Source organism: Diuraphis noxia, unplaced genomic scaffold (genome assembly GCF_037042655.1).
Source record: "Diuraphis noxia isolate RWA-SAM2 unplaced genomic scaffold, SU_Dnox_SAM2 contig0003, whole genome shotgun sequence".
Lineage (NCBI taxonomy): Eukaryota > Metazoa > Arthropoda > Insecta > Hemiptera > Aphididae > Diuraphis > Diuraphis noxia.
Window position 1 is genome coordinate 7,080,373 of NW_028301713.1, and position 17,983 is coordinate 7,098,355.

Below are 17,983 nucleotides of genomic sequence, written 5' to 3' on the forward strand. Positions count from 1 at the left end.
TCATAAGTCAAACAAGACATTTTTAGCTATTTAATATGATTGTCCCAAGTTATACTTTTTCAAGGGTAACTTGGGACAGTGATATTTTAAAAAAAAAAACAATGCTTAACTACATAATTTTTTTAAATTAACAAAAAAATTACAATGTGTAAGCTAATATACGCATGTTTAATCTCATAAACAATTTATTCATAAGTACAATATTCCTATGAGGAAATTACATGCTAACGAAAAAAATGTCCAATGTTACCCTGTTTTACGGTACATTACTGTTTAAACTTATTTTTTTTTTTTAATCTTATTAAGTCTTTACTTATATAAATATCCAGGGTCTGATTTGTTTTCATCATTAGATAGCACTTATTACGTACATTACGATATTATGATTATTATGTATCTATATTCAATCTAATTATTGTTGATAGTAAACAGAAAAATCGCTTTGGTAACTATATCATAATAATATAGTTGTTATTAGCCGTTTTTAGACTTTTAGTATTATGTATATTGAGAATGTGATATTATCCACATAATAACTAATATAACGGCTAAATAATCCAAAATTAAATTTTACAGATAGCATGTATGGTTTAACAGTTACATTATTTGTTATGTATATTAATAGTTAAGAATACGATTGGAATACGGTGGGTAGGTACTAGGTACATAAAACAAGCCGTATGTTATCTTGGAAAAATGTATAAGCAATTATAATGTAAGTCGTTAAAGATAGATAATGCAACGAATATTTGTCAGAGCACAAAAATGATAGTCAGGCAATTAATTTTATAGAAAAAAATACAATCAGTATAGGTAGGTACCACAATATTTTACAATTGAATCTTTGGACTTTATTTAGACCTACTGTATTGTGTTGCGTTTAACAACAAAATGAAAACAATAAGCTCATTATAAAAATTAAATAGGTATTACGTTTGGGTATCTACTTAACACATTTGTGTACAGAGCTCACAAATCTATGTGTTTTTAAAAGTCACAGTTAAACCGCATAAATTCAATTTGCATAACGACAGCTAACGCGATTGGACGGGTATTAACGGTAATTATAATATTGTCATCCAGAAAAAATCTCATCTTTTAAAAACATTACTTGCATGCCATTGGAGAAGTTACTTACATGTAGTTGCAGGTAAACCGATTTGAATAAAGCTATCATTATTAAAATTTGTGTTGATCGCAACAGCTAATACAAAACTCAAAAAACTTCTCAACTATTCGTCGTTCGTATTTTATATTATTTCTGGTAAGTATCATTTAATTATCATATTTAACATTATTTATTATTTTTAAAACAAGTTATAAGTTATAGCCAATGCATATTTCTACAAAAAATTGTACCTATATGTTTTATTTTATTACGCTTTTATTTAATGACAAAATACGTTAACTATTATACGGTTGTATATTAAATGCTATAACTCTAAATAGTTCAATATATTTTTTAGTATAGGTAATATTTTTTCATAGTAATCATTATAAATTATATTTATAATAGCATATTTTATAGTGCGCTATTATTAATTTACAATATTTATTGACTTGTTGTTTGTATCTTTTTACATATTTTTTTAAATTTTCTGTTAAAAAAAATTATCATCTTTTGCAGGATCATGACTTTTAACCCTGTAATTTGTATGTATTATTTGTATAATAGCACATTGGTATGGAAAAATAAATGATTTCATTTTATTACATTCAAAAATTAAAATTTGAAAATTTTCAAGCTAAAAAATTAATTTTTTAATAACATTTCAGGAGTTAAAGAGATAAGATAAAAATGTAGGAAAGTCTATATCGAGCTTTCTAGCTTTCTAAATCTATCCCACGTTGAAACGAAAACATATTATGTAACAAAAACAAAAACATAATATCATCATTTTCGATCCCTTTATAATGTTTAATGTATTATTGAAATACAATTTATGATTTTGATTTCAGTTCTTAGCTAAAGAATTTAATTTTACAATTGCTACTAATTTGTATTATTTTAGCAACATTAATTCAATTTAATGACACAATATTATTTATCGATTTAATTTAAAAATTAAAACTATGTAAATCGTGATTCACGAGTAGAAAATTATGTTTATAGTATATAAAATGTGTTTTAAATATTTATTTAAAATTTGTCTGTTGATTCATATAGTTGAGTGTAGGTAATCGAGACTCATGTATAATATTAATTATGTCCATTTAAATTGCATAACTTTTGAATGTTACTCATAATTGTCATATTTATCTGTTATAAGTTAATGGCTATTATTTAATAATAATGAAATAAACATATTAGTTTAATGGTACTAATATTATTTCAGATAGTTTGTATAAAAATTGTAATGTTCAATTAATTGTTTTATAAATTTGAAATACTATGATAAAAGCACTAAAATAACATTTAAAGCATTCGAATCAATCAATTTGAATTATTGAATGAAGTAGAATACATATATTACTTTGCGAATATAAATTCAAAGGTAGAATACATTAAGTGTTAAATAAAATATTAGTTTCGTTTTTAAATAATTTATCTAATTTTATTGGAGAAAAATAATTTTGAACTGTTATCTTTTATTTAATTATTTTGATAATGGTACTATTATATTATTGACAATAATAAATTAATTAGATATTTGATTTGTTATTTCAGTTACCTATTAATAATTAAATTGTGTTTTACGTCTTACATTGCAGTCTTATTTAACAGATTTTATCTGTGTTCAATCATATTATATTATACATCGATAAGTTGTGTATTAGGGTTGATATTTTTTGAATAGATATCTATTTTTTTTTTTTGGAAATACTTCACATATTTTTTAATTTTGTCACAGATAAACCAAAAATAAAAGTCTATATGATAAAATTGTGTATGATAAACGTTTATAATTTACTTATAAGTTTTGTTAATCTAAAAATATATTTCCAAAATAATTGTCGTTATGTTTATAGACACATTTCAAAGTTCACTAGTATCCGACAGGACTGGATTATAGGAAGTCAGAGAGGGCTTTCCTCCTTTAAAAGGCACATATTATTAGGTTCTGAAAAATATAAAACAAGCCTTTTTTTAAATTACATTTTATATTGTGTATTGTGTATTCGTTTATATTATAGTAGTACACTAGTACATAATATTATTCTACCATTAATTTATTTTTTTATGACTCATTATATTGTACGTACATAAAAATTTAGATTTTAGGTATAAATAATGGCCGAAATATTTAACTATAAGGTCTTTGAGTGGAAATATCAGGAAAGCGCAATTATTGCACTTAAGCGCTAAATGTCTTAAACCAGCACAGATAGATTCTAAATATTTTTTAATCTAACAAATTACAAACATTTCTTTATAAACATATAAAAATTTTCATAGGATGAATTTAATGTATATAAAGGTAAATAATTAAGTTATATAGTAATTTAAGCCATATGGTTTAGGTGATTATACAAGGGTCAATCAACCTGTCAAATTAACAGAAAAAAAATAACGAATACTTAGGTATAATAACGTTATACAGTAATAAATTAATCTAATAAGGGTTAAATGAGTTTTTTGTCATCTCGACGTCACCCTGTCATAAGTTTTAATTAGTGACAAGACCACAAAACCGCAATTAGGTTACAATGGAGCATGAATCGAGTTTCTTGGAATTTGACTTACTGGTACTTACCTACACTCAGTGTTGTAAAAAATACTTTTAAAAAGTATTTAAGTAATTACTCAAATACTTATAAAATAAATTATTTAAAATACCACCCAAATACTATCTATAGTAAAGTATTTGACATAATTTTCAAATACAAAACAAAAAAATCAATTTAATTCTGAATCATTCATAATATATTAATATATAATATTAATCGAACATTTGTGTGTTGCATTTTATGAACATAATTTGTTCGAAATGCTTATCAGTCATATTAGTTCTTTTTTTGGTGATTGTTGCACCACCAACACTAAACACTCTCTACTGACGCACTGCTAGGTAGTAGGCATCGATAACGTACCGTTGCGAATTGCGATCGTCGTCGACGATAAACAGACGGTTTCTCGGAGTAAAACATATTTAGTTAGGCTATTAGTAGATGAAAACTAAAACCGATATCGAATTGTTCATAAATGATAAAATAATATTATATTTATAATATTATTATGGCATTATTATTATTTGACAATGAATAAAGAATTAAAGGAATAAAAAAAGTATTCAATACTAAAAAAATGTATTTAAAATATACCGTTCAAACACTTCGAAAATAAAAGTATTTTAAAAAGTATTCAATACGTAAAAAAGTATTTGAAACTTTTATTCAAATACTTTTACTCAAATACTTTACAACACTGCCTACACTACTACACCGTAGTCGGTGAAATTAATTTGTTTTCTAGATAAATAGTAAATACACAACTAATATTGCCGTGCAGGTGAAAAAAAAAATTGGTATTCAATTATAAATATAGTAACTGCACACGTAGTGTCTATGTCTAACATATTATACATATTATGTGTTATGTAGCCGCATAAAGCCAATTGCGGTGGTCGGGTAGTAGGACGGATTGCATTTTGGAAATGTTTGGCAAGTGGGGAGGGTCTTGGGGTAGATGACGATGCGGTGGTGTACGGGCAGTGGGCCCGAAACAAAGAATTGTCTACAAAAGGTCCAAATCTGCTACCAAAGGATATTAAATTACCCAAAAGAATTTACCACTACGCTCGGTCGTTCAATTTCTCTCTCTGCGCACAAGGACATTGTGTTTCTCACTTTCCTTATACATCTATTGCGTGAGAGTATAATATACACCACGCCGAATATCCTGTTTTCCGCCAGTTGACAGGGACAAGGTTCATTGTTTTACACGAGAAAATATCCTAGAGGTTTTATCGCACCCCGCGTGTCGTGTCGCCCTAGTTTCGATCGCTTCCATTTTCCACACCCCTGCGGCACCGAAACCGACAAAAATACCATCACCGCTACACTTTTAACCAATACCTAGATAATATATAATATACAGGGTGATTCTTTTATCAAACAACACTCATTATTTCAAAAACTATTGACTTTTTTCAAATTTTTTTTTTTTCAAAATTTTAAATCCATCTTGTTCTAGAACTATATATTTTTTTTATATTTTCACCCTTATATTTATCAGGTAAACCATTATCAACTTTTGATTTTCAAAAGACAACCTACACTTAAAATTTCATAAATCATAAAGGCTATTTTTCAATGAATTTTCACGTTTAAATTTTCATTTTTCGTTAATCCGTTTACAAGATATAGCCTCCCAAAGTTGGGTGGTGTTTGTGTGTTATAGGTGTATGTTAGGTGGTATTTACACACAAACACCATATAAGTGTTGTTTGATAAAAGAATCACCCTAATATATATATATATATGTACACGTATATTTCCACGCATAACGAGACCCAGGAGAGCCGCACGTTCGCGTGAACTAGGACCGGAGCGACCAATAATTTTTATGGCCAACGATGAATAAGGGGACGGTTACCATTTATTAGACGAAAATGAGAAATCTTGAGGATGGATCATGGTGTTTATTTTTTCTAGTGGTATTCACATTGGTTGCACTTAATTTCAAAGGTTGCAGTATACATCACGCGTACTTTCAGCATTGCATATTTTTGCATAATATTCAAAAACGACTTGATACAAGGGAGAGCACACTCAACAAGGAAGGAACGAGGGCTCTCGTCGGAGTTTCTATATAACAGTGTTAATTCCAAATGGCACCGTAATATTTCACAATGTCCATAAGTTTTATTTTGAAGTGTTGCAGTAATATTACTTACGAACAATGGGCATTTGAATGCAAATTTTAATTCTTTACGCGTTATTATCATTTTAATCTGTAAATTATTTAACAAAGATATGCGGCACCTCTCGTCGTATACAAATCAAATCAAGTTGTCGTGATTTTAGTTCTAAATCAATAGCTATATCTATTGTTGATAGTAATTGAAAACCTGCTAGTGTACAAATACCACTGTGGATTCAATAAAAATTGAAAATCAATAAATTGTGACCATCATTAGTACAATAATTAACATAATATGCGATGTATTATACTTACCTGGCCTACGTCGAATTGCTTTTATATCATATACTATATTATACCATATATATATATATATATATACATAATATACGATAAATATATTATTACATATGTTATATTCATCCTTTTATGTATTGTAGAATTCTGTTTTAGTTTGCCGTTATATTGTAATTTTTTAAAGTTATATAATTACCTTAAATTTTCACTTTTGATAATAATAACGAGTAATTATGAAATTTGTGTTCGTTAATGGTATATTTTTTCGCTGCATGTCACGTTAGTAAATTTATGGTATTCTTGTACTAAAAAATTGATTTTAAAAAAGCGGGTAAGTTGGTACCGCTCTGCTGTACATTAGGGGGTGGGGTGGACCTCTGACTAGGGTAGGTTAAATTTGAATGCAATGATAGGTATCATTGTATACGAAAAACGATTCTGAACGGAGATGATTTGTCAGTCTAGGATATATTATATTTAAATATTGTCATATATTCTATTTTGACACATTTTGCATAAGGCATGGTTAATCAATTAGTGTAGTTATCATGTAGTTATCATAATTCATAATACCTTATATTATCATAGATATACGAATACCTGGTTTGAGGATAAATCGTTATCATTACGCGATTTTATACAAATTTAAAACTCAAACGCTCAAAACATTTTTCCTATAATGACGCTTCAAATTTTCTCTATAGCTATTTGAAGCAAAACTTATGGAAAACTTGGTGTTAAATTTTATAACCTTAGATATAAATACAAACAATATTATGAATTTTGAACTACAAAATAATTTGCAAATATTCATGGTTTTGACGAATTTTTGTCAATATTTGAAATTCAAATGCTAATAAAAATTTAATTTGAATTTCCAGTGGACATTTTTTTTGTGATAAAGATTGACGAATTTGTAAGGAATCTTGTATTAAATTTTCAAATCTTAGATTTAAAAAGAAAATTTTTTATGAATTTCTAGAATAAAATAATTTACGAATTTTCGTGATTTTTACGTATGTTGTCAAAATTAAAATTTGAATGCATGTAAAAAAAAAAAATGTGGATATATTTATTTCTTTTATTTTTCAACTGCTATTGCAAAACTATATTATGAGCCTTGTATTAAATTCTCAAATCTTAGAATTAAAAAGAAAAACTTTTATGAATTTCGATCTAAGATAATTTGAACATTCCCGTAATTTTTATGTATTTAGTCAAAATTTGAACTGTAAATGCTTATAAAAAAAAAATTGTGACTATATATTTCTTTTATTTTTCAAATGCTATTGTAAAAATATTTTAGAAGTCTTGTATTAAATTTTCAAATCTTAGGTATAAAAGGAAAACTTTTTATGAATTTCTAGGATAAAATAATTTACGAATTTTTGTGATTTTTACGTATGTTGCCAAAATTAAAATTTGTTTTATCAAAAACACAAATTTACAAATCAAAATATTTTGAAAATTTTATCAAATATAGAAAAATATCTGTATCAAGTATCTGCGGTCATTTGTTTTAGAGTTACGCCAAAATAAGAAAATCGCTAAATGAGAAATCTAGTGAAAATCCAATGTTTTAAAAATTTAAATTTAATATGCTCGTAAAAATCTAATTTGAATTTCTGGTGGACATTTTTTTTGTGATAAATATTGAAAAACTTGTAAGGAATCTTGTATTAAATTTTCAAATCTTAGATTTAAAAATAAAATTTTTATGAATTTCTAGCTTAAAATTTCTAAAAAAACTAAGTATGGTCGAAAATTGCATAATATACCTATAAATAGTTCAACTTCAACTTAAGTCGAAATTTTTTGAAAATTGCATGGTGGATAGAATATACTTATACAAACATTTGGTGAAAATTTCATGTAATGGTCATTTGTTTTAATGATACACCAAAAACTAAAATCGATTTTGTCGAAAACTGATTGTGCGTAAAATTTTCCGTTTTTCCCATTAATTTTTAGTTTGTTTATCCCAATTATTAAGAAAAATATTGAGAATTTTTCATTTTTGACCCCCCCCCCTTTGGATTCACTTTCTGATCGAACGAGGTACTGAAGTCAAAAATCGAAGCACTTTTACTGCCGCAAAACGTGATGACAGACACAAAAAAAAAAATTAAAAAATTAAAAATAAAACACACAAAATGGTAAAATTAATACGTTCCTCGCTCCAATCAGAATCTAAAATTGTTTTTTTTATTCAAATCAATTGAACCGTGCTGTTGACAAACCTTAAAGATATAAAACTAAACGTTTTACTTTCATACCATTACACGTTGTTCTATAAAACCGTTTATCTTTCCGTATATTATATATTTCGAAAATTCGCATCAAATAATATGTAAGTACTAGACAGTTATTGTATGCCATCAATGTAGAATCGATTATTTTATTATTCGTTATACTTCGTATAGGTATATTTATCGTATTTATAAAACATAAAAATAAATCATTTGATTGAATATAAAAAATCTAATATGTAGGTATATCGGTATAATTTCTAAACATGATGATGGTTATTTACCGCTTAAAGTTACATACCAAACTTTATTATAGTTCAAATCCATAACTTTTTTTTATCCGTCTTTCAACTATCAAATAACAATTTTCTTATACGTACGTTCAATTATTTATCAATTACGTTTTGTGTAAACAAAAGTAGTTCTACTGATATTGAACTTGATACTGTTATATATGTTAATATTATCAAGGTAGTAGTTCGAAGTTTACAGTTAATTGTAATTGTATTTATTTATTTATTTTTTTTTTTAATGTCTTTGTTTTCGTCATTTCGATAATAAATAAATACGATTTCTAAAAATGTTTTTGTTTTTAAATCAACAGTTCAATCGTTAAGTCTATAAACGTCTTCGTCTATATCGTTTCAGCTTTACAAATTTTGCTCTGTTATCTGTACTTATGTGGGTACCCACTTAAAATACAATCACTATAATTAAAAATTAATTAATTATTGAGTTGAACTATCGAAAAACATAATGAGTATATTTTTTCACACATAATTTATTGATTTGACTTTTGAATTCTATTTGATTTTTTCCAGATCGATCCAATAAATTGTCCAAACAGCTTTGATATAATTTCTTTCTTAAATATTGTAGTTACGTACACAGAAAGTGTATAATATCCTGTACTACCCAAATACTGTCTTTTATTAGTTTTTTTCCATTTTAAGCCAATAATGACGCCGCATGAATGCTTTCTTAGTTATACTTCCAAGATACTATACCTATATAATATTGCCTACGCTACTTATAAACTAACTATTATACTACCTCACAATCGTTTCCATTTCAAAAGTTAAATTTCTATGAAATAAAATTCTCAGAAAAGTAACGAAGAAAATACGTTTTTGTTTTTATCTTAATGCCATGTATTACAGAACGCAATAATAATAAAAAAAATCCATGCGGAATGCATTTCGCAAAACTCGTTGCTCGTTCGTTTACTGTGTGCACACCGCACACGCATATAATCGAAGAGTCTCGCTAGAGACTCCTTTCTGTGCATAAGTAACACCGACCGATAAGAAACAGCACACCGACCGATAGCGTGACTATTATACATTAAGTTTCGTCTCGGCGCTCGGACCTCTCACTCGTATTATATATTAATTCCAAAAACGCCCACATTTTAGTATTCGAAGCAAAATAATTGAATTGTCCCGAGATATCAAAGTAAAACGTACTTCGAAAAAATAATTGAAATCCTCAAAAAATCTACTTCGGAGAAGTAAAAAAGGCTTTCTGTGCGTAAGTTGAAGAGATTGGGAGAAAAGATAGAACTTTGGTGTTAATAAAGATGTGAAATCAATCTCAAAGTTCTGTGCCAAAAAGGGCCACGGTTGAAAAAATAGAATTTGGAGCTTATTAAAGAAGTGAAATCAATACCCAAATTATGTGCCTCAACTTGAAAAAATATCTTATTAAAAAAAATGTCAAGATGTTCAACTGTACAAACATTGAAAAAAAATATTAGCACAGAACGGCGTACAATAATAATGAATTACCCATAAATCGGAGTTGTTGACTTGTTTAGTTGTTTACGAGTTTAACTGTCTGACTAGAACTTTTGTTGATTATCTGTAATTCACGCCGTTCTGTGCTAATATTTTTTTTCAATATTTGTACAGTTGAACATCTTGACATTTTTTTTAATAAGATATTTTTTCAAGTTGAGGCACATAATTTGGGTATTGATTTCACTTCTTTAATAAGCTCCAAATTCTATTTTTTCAACCGTGGCCCTTTTTGGCACAGAACTTTGAGATTGATCTCACATCTTTATTAACACCAAAGTTCTATCTTTTCTCCCAATCTCTTCAACTTACGCACAGAAAGCCTTTTTTACTTCTCCGAAGTAGATTTTTTGAGGATAATATATACGACGACAATATATTATTTTGTATACACGCATAATATCATAATAATAATAATAATAATAATATGCGCACTAGTATTTTTTTCCCCCGTATCGAGACGAATTATATTTTTCTTAATGTTTGTTTACGTAGCGCGAGAGGGAATCAACCAAGAGGAAAACTGAGATTAAAGTCTACTATACTCCGCGAGATCGAGAACAATATTCCGGACACAGCTTCACCATTTGTATAATCAGACATGGTTACACTAGTTTGTAATTTTCATTTTTTTTTCTCATTCAACCCAGACCTAACCGCAAACACACCATAATATTCGCTGCAGCCGTTCGGACCGATGCACTTTTATTACACCCGTAACCAAAAACACAATAATTTGTGTGTGGTTTTTTTTTCATCACTTTATAATAATATTACGTACGTACCTATAGTGTATACACTCGCAAGCGATACGCATACAACAATATAATAGAACATCAGAATATGACAATTACAAAATAAAAAAAAAAATCCATAACACCGTACCTGCCATAAATATATGTTATTTAACATTTAACGACATTAAACGCTGCGTGTAAAACTATTTAAAGTATATTATACTCACTAATGGGCGTAGTAGATAGGTACTTATTGAATTTCTAAAAGCCGTGGTATAATTTATGAAATATTTAAAATAGCGCAGTGACGCATATTCCATACAAGTGCCGATTTATTTCCTTTCGGCCACATTGTTTTAAATTTTCCACCGTGTACCTAATAAAAACATTTCAAGGCAGATAAATATATAAGATCGACATAGATGGTAGAAAATATACCGAGTTGCCTATTATATTAAACCATTTTTTGTATACAGCACACCTATTTATAAATTTCTTCATATTTATTTTAATAGGTAGGTAGTGCTATCACTGCAGGATGGCTTCTTCCCTCATGTGAGATGGTTTTATGCTTTTGTAAATTCTCACTGATCACATATTCTTATTGTGCCCCAAAGCACTTATTGTATATTTCTCTTAAATAAAAATATATATTTATATTTTACTATAATAAGGAATAAAATTTAAATATATTTTGTCGTTACGTCAGCATACATATTATAACCGTAAAGTTACAAATTAGTAACTAAATATATATATATTGTAAAGCTCTGGGGGATCTATCTTTCTCATCATTACTTAATTACGCTCCTGCTTGTGCTTAATCGAACATCATCTAGACCATCGTTTCTCAACCTTTTTAGTGTTGCGACCCCCAAAATAGGTATAAAATATGGTGAACCACTTCGCGACCCCCCCCCCCCCATTCCCCCGTCCCGCCTATCCATCTATATTAGGTAAAAATTTGAACAGTAAAAATATCCTATCATTATCAATATAAATTTTAAATAAGCGTTTTATTATTTTTGACCTACCCGACCCTAAGTCAAGGTGTTCGAGACCTCTTTGGGGGTCGCGACCCCCGGGTTGAGATTCTAGACGGTATCCCGACAAAATATCGCCGGTAAAATATCGCAACTAAAAATATCGCGAAACAATTATATCGTAAAGAAAATAGTACCGCCGTACACTATTATCGCGTCTGTATATTGCATTAACTTGATCTTATCTAATCGTATTAAAAGTATAGTAGGGAATCCAAATACGTCGAATAAAAATAACAAGATATTTAGTTGGGCTGATCGAGTAAAGAAAGTAGTGGCAGATTATCATAATCGAGAGTTTGAAGATTATCTTCAAGGTATTTCATTGAATATATACTTCCATTTATTAATATACATAGGTATTTAATTTGTTTACTATATACTAACACTTATATCAATTTTATTAAATTATGCATATTTTTATGATTTTTATCAATTCGACCATATATTAATAAAACAATATTATATGCTTGAAATATATTATAATTAAATTACTGCTATATTTCATGCTGGCAATATGTATATACTGTAGATATATTTTATTCCATGCGATATAATGATTTCGCGATATTTTAGTTGCGATAATTTGGTCACGCGATATTTTGTTGGTGATTCTCATCTAGACATTAACTCAACATTTAAGCACCTCCATTACTCGATTTACACAAAACTCAAATTTTTCATAATAATATATATCATTTCTTTCGTCTGAATGATAATATCATTGCAACATACAATTTTTTTATTATTATTTTTATGATCACATATAATTTGACAATGTTTTAAACATTTGCGTTTAAAGCAAATTTTGTGGAGAAAACTTCATGTTAACAATTCTAATCCAAACATATACATTACGGTACTTATCGCATATAGACTATGACGTGCATGTACTATGAATTTAGTACAATAGTAATAGTAGGTACTTATATATATTTCGTAATAGTTAACATAGATCGATAACAAAACGGGTATATTGTAAATTGGATATTTGTACGATTTTGTATATTCAAATGATGTTGTGATTAGTCATAATGTAGCTACTTGATTTTAATAATTATAATAATTATAATTTACCTAATTTATTTAACCACTTTTATTTATTGCAATTCAACTTTTAATTTATTATAAACCGATCTTTTCTATACCTAAACAAAAAACTATTTTTTTCAATCCTCGTCACATAATTTTCTTTAACAACAATGGAAAATAAAAATAATATTCCTTTGTTATATGTCGATGGCTTAGTGCACACTTGTTATAAGTCACAAAATTGAAATTGTGCAGCAGAGCTATTTTAAATTTTAACTTTTTTTACAAAATCGTACCTCATAGAACGTCATTTTCAAATTCGCTACGGTTCTGCCTTCTCGGATATAGCAGTTATAAACGCTGGTGTTCCACAAGGTGGCATATTATCCCCTATCCTGTACAACATTTATGCTTCAGACCAACCAACCACTCCTTTTACGTCAGTAGCCGACTATGCAGATGACAAAGCGATAATTTCTATCAACAACGATCCCCTCATTGCCTCTTCAAATCTACAAAATCATCTTACCTACATGGAAAACTGGTTTACCATATGGCGTTTCAAAGTTAATCAAAGTAAATCTATCCACACTACCTTCACCCTCAGACAGGCTCCGTGTCCAAATGTTTCTCTATATGGCACACCCATTCCTACCTCTCCTACTGTTAAATACCTTGTTCTAACACTTGATCAAAGACTTACTTGGGCCCACCACATAAGAACCAAAAGACTAGCTCTAAATAATCGCCTACGCATGTTAAAAACGGTATTATGCAATAATAAATATACCTCCACGTCCACCAAACTTCTTATATATAAAAGTCTACTCAAACCAATGTGGACGTACGGTCTGCAGTTATGGGGTAGTGCAAAAAAAACAAACGTTAACAAAATTCAAGCATTCCAAAACATTGCCCTAAGGAAACTAACAAATGCACCTCCCTACGTCTCAAATTTTTCCCTTCATTCAGACCTAAAACTAAAAACAATAGCAGAGGAATCCAAATGTTTCTATAAAAGATTCTACAACCACCTAAGCACTCATGCGAATCCACTTATTAAAAAATTGGCCTCCGCTACTATACCAGGTAATCCCCCAAGACGCCTAAAGCGCAAGTGGTGTCGTGATTTGTTATAGTTATAATAATAATATTAAAAAAAAAAAAAAAAAAAAATTAGTAAATAATTAAGAATTCACAGAAAGTGTCATCAATGGGTGGCTCCTTTCATCAAATTATTTTCCTGTCATATTACTCTTAGCATATATTCTTATTGTATTATGTATTAATGATACAGATTGTATATGACTTGTAAAAATAAAAAAAAAAAAAAAAAAAAACTTTTTTGACACCCACTTAACTTAATTAATATTTAATCAATTCGTTTTTTCTAAATTGAAATTAACTTAAAAATATATGTAGTTTCTTTTTAATATGTATAATATATAAGTTGAATTCATATAATATTTATTTATTTATTTTAATGATATTTTTTAAAAAAATGATATGGACTTATAACTATGTGACAAAATAAATTTGGATAGACATGGACTTATAACAATTACTTTTTGCAAACAAATTATATTATATTATTTTCTTTTACAAAACTTTAAAAATATACGAAAGGAAACAATATTGATTGATAAAATCTCTTCAACGAATAAAAATAGTATTTTTCTATACTCGAAAAGTTGAAACATAAACATTTATTTATAAAAATTAATAATTCTCAGTTTTTATAAAATAACATAAATTAATAAGATAAAATGTATCATTATAGGTAAGTATCTTACTTTAAAACAACATTAAATTAAAACTCTTATTATAACTCCACTTCTTTAAAGTTAATGTTTTTGCTCAAATATAAATACTAAATACTAAATACTCCTACACTGAAATATTTTTACTGCACTGATATAATAAGTCCAGACTTATAACATTTGGACAGTTAATAAATTCAAGAATACAAACCAAATGTATGTTAAGTCCGGACATACGAGAAGTGTGCAATAAAATAACTGTACAAGTTCAAAAATTAAGGACTTATCACTAAAAGTTTAGGACTTAATACATTAAGGCAAAAATAAACACGGCTAACTGCCATTTATGATAAGTGAAAATAGTAAATATCACGTAAAATAATGGTTATAGAGTACAAAGACCTTGTATAAAAAATAAATAGAATTTAATTTTCTATCAATTGGTATCAAAAAGTGAATTTTTAAAAAAATGGACTTATAACAAGTGTACACTAAGCCATCGATGTATTGTGTCTGAAGTAAAGTTTAAAAAAACAAATTTAATTAATTTTAGACATGATCATTATTTAAAAAAAAAAATATTTATATTTCTATTTAGCTCTTAGTATAAAACTATAATAGCTCGACAATTATATGACAAAAACAAATTATATAAACGCATATTTTAATGGTGAAATATAACATGTATAAAATTGTATGAGTTATATGAGTTTAATTCTCTATTATATAGAAATTGAACAAACGAAACTACCTACGACGAAATCAAATAAGTAAAACACCTATATTGTCGTGACCCAAATCTAGCAGACGGTATAAAACTATAAAAATTAAAAATAAATATTTGCCTTTAGTATAATTTATTTCTTACTGTTATTATGATAGCTATTTAACCGTCCTCTTTAGAAAACTTGACAATAAACCCAATACGTGTACTGAAATTTATTGCTCACATTTACGCGTCGCGTTAACAAATAAATATTAATAATAATAATAAAACCTACCAATGGGTGGTATACACATCGACCTGCACATTTTCGTTTCATAAAAAATCTAAACGACTATATATTATACGTACATTGTTTTAAATATTTACCCAAAATCGCCGAAGTAGATTCCATTGCCTTTCGGTATAATTTAAATATTATATTTTATTTGGAAACTTCAATTTACGATCCCATGAGAGAGGACGTGTATTATATATGAATAGGTAGCGAGGCGTTTGCAAGCGATTCGGAACTTGCACTTTCATTTCATAACAAGTAACAACATTCAACCCGTGGGACTTGTATATTATAATATATATATAATATGTGCACGTGAATACCTATATGTTTGAGATTATAAAGTATTTAAAAAGATTACTTTTAAAAAGCACGTGTGGACTGCGAAGTGTATATTATGAACTATATAGGTACCTACCTTATTATCATATTATACTCGCCGCGGTTAAAAAAATGTTACTAATCAACAACGACAACCAAATAAATTATCATTATTATAACGATAATTATATATTGTTGGATAGTAATTATAGTTATAATATCATCCTACGAAATGTAGTTGCATTAATTTATGTTAAATATTTTATGAATAGGTTCATATTATATTAATGGCTGTACCTATCCTGTATAGGTATTATTATATTCTGTATACTTACAGCCATTCTCGGCGTATATCTTATTAAATAAATAAATAATTTTAAAGAGTATGAGATGAAATGTCATAATAAGCTGCAAGTTATTACTGAACTCATATACATACTTCGATCAGTATTTACATTATACAAAATGATTTCGTTTCGAGGAAATATTATTGTAAAAGTCTCGTAATATAGAGTCTTTCAGTTTAAAATTTAAACACAATTTCCTCTAACGTCAAGACTTATAATTACTCGTCGTACATATTAATACATCATATACGCATAATCTGTATAAATATTATGTACATATTATTGCGTCATCATTTATACACGAAATTCCTACTCGTAGTGATATTATATCGACGAATTTACATGTTTGAAGTCTCTATACCTGCAGGACGAAGTATATTATTATTATCGCGTAGAGAGTCAATGTCAATATTATATGTTAATTTCGACAAGTATAATGAGTAAAGTTTGATGTTACCAGCCGGAGATGCAACAGTGCTATATAGGTTAGGTATTCGAAACTGTTCATCGCGTCGTATAGCTGCATTAGATATATAATATTCTATTATTGACTTATTGCATTAGCAGCATTGGTCGTATTTAGTAATATTCTCTGTTTATTTTGAACCCTATAGTAATGTATTTTATAAAAACTTCTCACATGTGTGGAATTATCACGGTGGTTTGGAATCGAGTGCAAGGATATAAGTCACAACGATTAAAATTACAACAGATTTTCACGACTAAATATTGTACCTGTCATAGTGCCGATGACCCGTTGCAATGATTTAACAAAAATTAACATAATATTTTATATATTTTCACATCGAATAATATGTTTGTAGATTTGTCATGTTTGCGTATCGCGTATGTAATTACTATTTTAACGTTTGTTTTTTCTTTTTCAATAAACCTGATATATAATAAATCCATTCGTTTTGATACAACTGTGCAATTTTAAAAATAAGCAAATTAATAATACGTCGTATTTCAATAATTTGTATAGTTATCGCCCATTGTAATGAAATAATTAACAAATTAAATTTTTTAAGTATAATATTATACCATTTGGGATAGGTATCTGTTTTGTAAAAGTTGGCGTTTGATAAAAATTTCAATTATAAAATGTGAAATCAAAAAGACGATTTGTGTGCTTTGGCTTCTGATAGCGCGTGAAGTTCCATCGTTCCCTCGGGTACTCAAGAACTATCGCTGTCGTATATATTGTGTGCGATTGCCGTCCGAAATATTTTTTTTCTTTCGCGTCAACAAAGTTTCACGACTGAAAAAGAAAAAGCAATCTATACAAATGTTTATAAGTTTATGAAAAAATTAAGTGCGTTTTTTTCGTGATTCGTTTTGTAAACGTATTTTATTATAATATAAGTAGAAAATTGGAAATACGAAGGTATAAAAATGTATTGCGCCAGAATATCTGTGCTGAGATCAAAAAATATGTCTGGATATAGATATAACTCAATATAAGTAATTTCATATAGATACCTACTTAGTAGTGTATTGTGAAGAGTTTAGTTAAGTTACAGTATCGAAGTTTAAAAAAAAATGTATTTTCCATCAAAGGTGTTCTCGATTTTAATGGTTTTGTTAACCGTTTCTG

The 17,983-nt window shown here is 27.9% G+C and overlaps 1 protein-coding gene across 1 annotated transcript in view; it reads left to right on the plus strand.

Moving 5' to 3' along the window:
* The first annotated feature begins 1,103 nt into the window (after window positions 1-1,103).
* The window catches only part of LOC107163095 (L-xylulose reductase-like), a 29,204-nt gene continuing 12,324 nt past the window's right edge, over window positions 1,104-17,983 (plus strand). Inside the window, exon 1 of the mRNA XM_089224519.1 lies at window positions 1,104-1,264. The gene's annotated coding sequence lies outside the window, so the exon portion shown is untranslated. The remainder of the gene's footprint in view (window positions 1,265-17,983) is intronic.